This window comes from Pongo pygmaeus, chromosome 5, assembly GCF_028885625.2.
Source record: "Pongo pygmaeus isolate AG05252 chromosome 5, NHGRI_mPonPyg2-v2.0_pri, whole genome shotgun sequence".
NCBI classification, from domain to species: domain Eukaryota; kingdom Metazoa; phylum Chordata; class Mammalia; order Primates; family Hominidae; genus Pongo; species Pongo pygmaeus.
In genome coordinates, this window is record NC_072378.2 from 118,879,693 (window position 1) to 118,886,281 (window position 6,589).

A 6,589-nucleotide genomic window follows, 5' to 3' on the forward strand; every position below is an offset into this window, starting at 1 on the left:
ACTAAAACGTCTGTGAAAATGAAACATTTAATTAAGATGCCTGATTTTAAACTTTTTCAAATATGAAACATATGGCTCTATAAAGCATGGAACAGGAAGCCAAAAAGTGACAAACTGGTCAAAGTTTGATTTTTCTTTCAAATCTACAAACAAGGCATTTAAATGTTAAAATGATTCAGACCCACGACTGGGATGTTCCCTAATTTATTTTTCTCTTTAAATGATCAGAATACAGGCCAAGTATGGTGGCTCACTCCTGTAATCCCAGAATTTTGGGAGGCTGAGGCAGGCAGATCACTTGAGGCCAGGAGTTCAAGACCAGCCTGACCGACATATGGAAACCCCATCTCTACTAAAAATACAAAATATTAGCTGGGTATGGTGGCACAAGTCTGTAGTCCCAGCTACACGGGAGGCTGAGGCAGGAGAATCACTTGAACCTGGAAGAGTGCACTGAGCCAAGATGGCACCACTGCCCTCCAGCCTGGGTGACAGAGTCAGACTGTCTCAAAAAAATAAAAGGCCAGAATGCAGACCTCTTTAGGGCCTCAGGCCATGAGCACTTTCAGAATCCTAAACACAATAAAGCCTCCAGAGCCAGCACTTTACCACCTTGCACGTAGAAAGTACTAAACACACGAGTTGAAATTTATTTTTAAAAAAATGCTGGACATTGTTTTTCCCTGGAATATACGATCACACTTTTTAAGACTCTCTGAATTGCCTATAATTACTGGAAGGCCTCATGTTTCACACCAATAATTCCAGCATTAGTGGGGAGCTCAGAAGACATAAGGAAAGACAGAATTCATTATTAATGAAAATACTGCCGCCCTCGGAGGAAACATGTGCGTCTAATGCCCAACTGACTTCATCTTTTCGTCAATAAGTCCATGCTCTCTCATCATTGATGGCATCTATTGGTCGGCTCACTGGAGAGGACCACAGCTAATTAACAAACACACTTTGGCCTTAATTAAGCTGCTGTTTCTGGTCTATGATACTACTTCAAGGGTACTACATCAATATAAATTCGGACTTTTCCTGCTTTCTTGATTTTACTCTTATTATAGAACTAAATTCTGATTCTTTTAAAAGATGATTCAATTAAGCTCCACATATCTAATGAAATGCACACATTCTCACATATTTTATATTTTAACATGAGATGAATCCACTTAAAAGAGTAATTTGTTTTTTGCCTCCTCCTCCTGCTCCTTCTTAACTGGGGGTCTGTGAATGAATTCGTTTGCTAGGGCTGCCATAATAAAGTACTACAGCCTGGGAAGCTTCACCTCCAGAAATTCATTTTCTCATGGGCTGGGACACTAGAAGTCTGAGATCAAGGTGTTGGCAGGGTTCACTCCTTTTGAGGGCTGCGAGAGAAAGAGCTGCTCTAGGCCCCTCGCCTTGGCTTACAATTGCTGTTTTCTTCCTGTGTCTTCACATTGTGTATTAGTCTGTTCTCACGTGCCTAATAAAGACATACCCAAGACTGGGTGATTATAAAGGAAAGAGGTTTAATTGACTCACAGTTTCACATTGCTGGGGAGGCCTCGCAATCACGGCAGAGGGCAAGGAGGAGCAAGTTACATCTTACGTGGCAGCAAGGAAAAGAGAACTTGTGCAAGGGAGCTCCTCTTTATAAAACCATCACATCTCATGAGACTTATTCACTATCACGAGAACAGCACAGGAAAGACCACCCCCACGATTCAATTACCTCCCACTGGGTCCATCCCACATCACATGGGAATTATGGGAGCTACAGTTCAAGGTGAGATTTGGGTAGGGACACAGCCAAACCATACCACATAGTCTTTCCTCTGTAGGTGTCTGGGCCAAATCTCCTATTCTCATAAAGACACCAGTCATATTAGATCAGGGCCCACTGTAATGACCTCACTTTAATTCCTCTGTAAAGACCCTATCTCCAAATGCAGTCACATTCTGAGGTACTGGGGGTTAGGACTTCAACATATTAATTTAGGGAAGTGGCAGGGAAGGAGGGAGTTATTAGACCATTCTTGCATTGCTATAAAGGAATACATGAGGCTGGGTAATTTTAAAGAAAAGAGAGTTAATTCGCTTACAGTTCTGCAGGCTGTTTAGGAAGCATGGCACAGGCATCTGCTTGGCTTCTAGGGAGGCCTCAGGGAGCTTTCATTCATGGCAGAGGTGAAGCAGCACGCCACATGGGGAGAGCAGAAGCAAGGGGAGGGAGGAGCCACACGCTTTTCAACAATCAGATCTCATGATAACAAACCATCGTGGGGACAGCACCAAACCACAAGGAATCTGCCCCCATGACCCAAACACCTTCCACCAGGCCCCACCTCCAACACTGGGGATTACAATCCAACATGAGATCTGGGTGGGACAAACATCCGAACTATAGCAGGGGACAAAATTCATTGCATGATGATGAAGAGGAGGTGAGATTTCCAAGGAGAGACAATGGAATGCATCGTTAGGGGCACCTTCTCTGGAGTCAGATCATATGTGTCAGACCCTAACCCGCTTCTCACCTATGTAATCTTGGGCAAGTTTTCTTTTCTGCCCTTCAGTTCCCCTTTCTTTAAAATGGGTTCATAATGATACCTTCTGCAGGGAGCTTTTGTGAAGATCAAATAAATGCTTTTTACACAGAAAGCCCTCTGTTTATTACAATAATTTCAAGGTTTTCCCTTAAAATGCTTAAAGGGTGCTTATGCATTCTCCTCATAAGGGAAATCAATAGTGTGTTGACATGCCATAAAAATGTAAAAAGTATCTTTATATGTGTGGTGAGGTGAATTGAGATGTCTATTTTAAAACTGTATTTTATAATCACAATTTTCTTTTTTTTTTTTTTTTTTTTTTGGTGAGATGGAGATTTACTCTTGTTGCCCAGGCTGGAGTGCAATGGCGCGATCTCGGCTCACCGCATCCTCCGCCTCCCAGGTTCAAGCGATTCTCCTGCCTCAGCTTCCCAAGTAGCTGGGATTACAGGCGTGTGTCACCACACCCGGCTAATTTTGTATTTTTAGTAGAGACGGGGTTTCACCATGTTGCCCAGGCTGATCTTGAACTCCTGACCTCAGGTAATCCGCCCGCCTCAGCCTCCCAAAGTGTTGGGATTACAGGCGTGAGCCATTGCGCCCGGCCCATAATTTTCTTTTATACTCAAAACTTATAATGCCCCTTGTGTTAGGGCATGAAATGGATTGTGGGCCATACGTGGCAGATTTCAGTCGAGACTCTACCCTGCCAGCCTTCTCAGCCAACCCCTACCTCTTCTCCCCCATCTGAACCAGAGGAAGCTTTCAATTGTGGGCCTAGTTCTTTCTGAGCAAATCTGGTCCAAGATCAGGTTCTCCAAATTCAGATGCCTGCCTTTATTTTTACAATGAAAACCTAATTCTGGACCAGCGTTATTCTGTACCAGTATATACTAGTAGCTGCGTATTTCTGGAGAAAATCTGATAATCATGTAGGCAGTTTCCATAAAGATATCACAGCATCTAGCCTCTCCTGAGCCCTCTGCACCACTGAATCTTCCTTTGTATCCCTGGTTCACACCACCTCCCAGACTCATAGGCAGCTCTTCCCAATCTCGACCTCTGTACACAAGCCCTGTACTCAGAGCCTACTACTCATGACAACTCCCTTATCCTTCACCAGGAACATGGTGGTTCTAGCAGCACAAAACTGCTTAATCCCACACACGCTGTGATGGTTAACACTGAGGGTCAACCTGATTGGATTCAAGGATACAAAGTTTTTATCCTGGGTGTCTGTGAGGGTGTTGCCAAAGGAGATTAACATTTGAGTCAGTGGGCTGGGAAAGGCAGACCCACCCTTAATGTGGGTGAGCACAATCTAATCAGCTGCTAGCATGGCTAGAATAAAAAGCAGGCAGAAAAATGTGAAAAGAGAGACTGGCTTAGCTTCCCAGCGTACATCTTTCTCCCATGCTTGATGCCCCCTGCCCTCGAACATTGGACTCCATGTTCTTCAGTGTTGGGACTCAGACTGGCTCTCCTTGTTCCTCAGCCTGCAGATGGCCTATTGTGGGACCTTGTGATCATGTGAGTTAATACTTAATAAACTCCCCTTTATATATATATATCTATTCCATTAGTTCTGTCCCTCTAGAGAACCCTAATATACACGCCATGCTGAATCTCTCTTTCAGGCCTTTGCTCTTGCACAGGGAAATACTTCCTCTTTCTCTGGGCTCCTCTGCTTTTGTATGATATACTTTTACTCTTCTTTCAAGACTCAACTCAAGCATCACGTCCCTCTCTCCAAAGACTTGCTCATTCAGTGTCTGCTATAGTTTGAATGTTTATGTCTCTCCAAAATTCATGTTGAAACCTAGTACCCAATGTGATAGTATTCAGAGGTGAGACCTTTTGGGAAGTGATTAAGTTATGAAAGCTCTGCGCTCACAAATGGGATTAATATCCTTATAAAGGAGGCTTCAGAGAGCTGCCTGGCACTTTCTCCCCTTCCACTCTCTGCCACATGAGGACACAGCATTTGTCCCTTTCTCCATATGAAGAGGCAGGAAGAAGGTGCCATCTTGGAAGCAGCAAGCAAGCCCTCTCTAGACACTGAATCTGCTGGAGCCTTGATCTTGGACTTCTCAGCCTCCAGAACTACGAGAAATAAATTTCAATTATTTATAAATTACCCAGTCTGTGAATACTTTGGTATAGCGGCAAGAACAAACTAGAAAACATCTCCGCCTTAGCTAAACTGGTATGTATTCCTCCTTGGTGACCCCATCGTACCCTGCACACATCTCTAGCACTTTTTCTAATGGAACTGCTATATCATTGATTCATCTCTCCTAACACACTGAGTTCCCTGGGGGCAGAAGCCTCGTGTGTTCATTTCTGAACCTCACTGTCCAGCGTAGTACATGCTAACATAGTAGATGCTTCAAGGGGCTTGTCTTTTCCCCAATTATATAGACTATTGAAATCATTTGTGTGCCCAGCTCCTGAAGGACAAGGCACCAAAGTCATAATAATTTTTGATTTCATCTCCAACAGGATTCTTGGTGTCAAGGAACAAAACCCATCTGTGTTGATTTGAGTATAAAAGGATTTTGCTAAGAGGAATTTGGTAGCTAACTGAATCAGTAAGAAGATCAGAAAATTGGACTTGACCAGGAGTGACAGCTCACACCTGTAATCCCAGCACTTTGGGAGGCTGAGGTGGGCGGATCACCTGAGGTCAGGAGTTCATGACCAGCCTGGCCAATATGGCAAAACCTCGTCTCTACTAAAAATACAAAAATTAGCTGGGAATGGTGGTACGTGCCTGTAGTCCCAGCTACTCAGGAGGCTGAGGCGGAGGAATCGCTTGAACCCGGGAGGCGGAGGTTGCAGAGCTAAGATCACACCACTGCACTCCAGCCTGGAAGACAGAGCAAGACTCCATCTCAAAAAAAGAAAGAAAAAAAGAAAATTGGACTTGAAAATAGGTATAAAAAAGGTAAACAAAAGGCAGCCTGGGCCACAGTCAAAATCATACTATCAAACCAGGCCACTTGATGTCCAGCATGCACTGCCGTCCACGGCATCACCAGCTGTTCCTGGAAACTAGAGTTCATTGTGACACCTACCATAATCCTCCCACTGGGCAGATTATCCACCCTTCCTGCACTCTCTGCTCCCAAGTCCAAATGGGGTGTGGAACCTTAGTTGAACTGCTGATACTCTCAGTTCACGGGGAAGCTGGGAAGGTGGGTAGCTGGTGTTTTCAACCTGGCCAGAGAAGGTATGGGAATTCCTCAGTGAAGATGGATCAGATAATAGTGGACAGAAAAATTAAAGATATCAATTATAGATCCCTTAGGTCTAGCATAGGCTGGCAAATAGTAAGTGCTAAGTAAAGGCAGATAAAAAAATAAAGTATGAATAAATATCCTCTGAATGTGCTTCCAGGAGCCCACTTTGCCAAGGGGAATCTTAATCTGGCCCTACAATAACATATTTTAGATGAGGAGACAAAGAGAAAAGAGGATTGGAGAAAAACCCAACATGTGTTAAGTGTCTGTGACATGCCAGGTGCTGTGCAGGCACATTAAATATGTTCCTGCAGGCAGGCGATACAATCCTCACTGGGGGATTGGTGGAGCCAAGATAGCCGAATAGGAACTGCTCCAGTCTAGAGCTCCCAGCGTGAGCGACGCAGAAGACAGGTGATTTCTGCATTTCCAACTGAGGTACCGGGCTCATCTCACTGGGGAGTGTCGGAAAGTGGGTGCAGGACAGTGGGTGCAGCACACCCAGCATGAGTCGAAGCAGGGTGAGGCACGGCCTCACCCAGGAAGCACAAGGGGTCAGGGAATTCCCTTTCCTAGTCAAAGAAAGGGGTGACAGACGGCACCTGGAAAATTGGGTCACTCCCACCCTAATACTGCGCTTTTCCAACAGTCTTAGCAAAGGGCACACCAGGAGATTATATCCCGCACCTGGCTCAGAGGGTCCTACACCCACGGGGCCTTGCTCATTGCTAACGCAGCAGTCTGAGATCAAACTGCAAGGCGGCAGCAAGGCTGGGGGAGGGGCACCTGCCATTGCCAAGGCTTGAG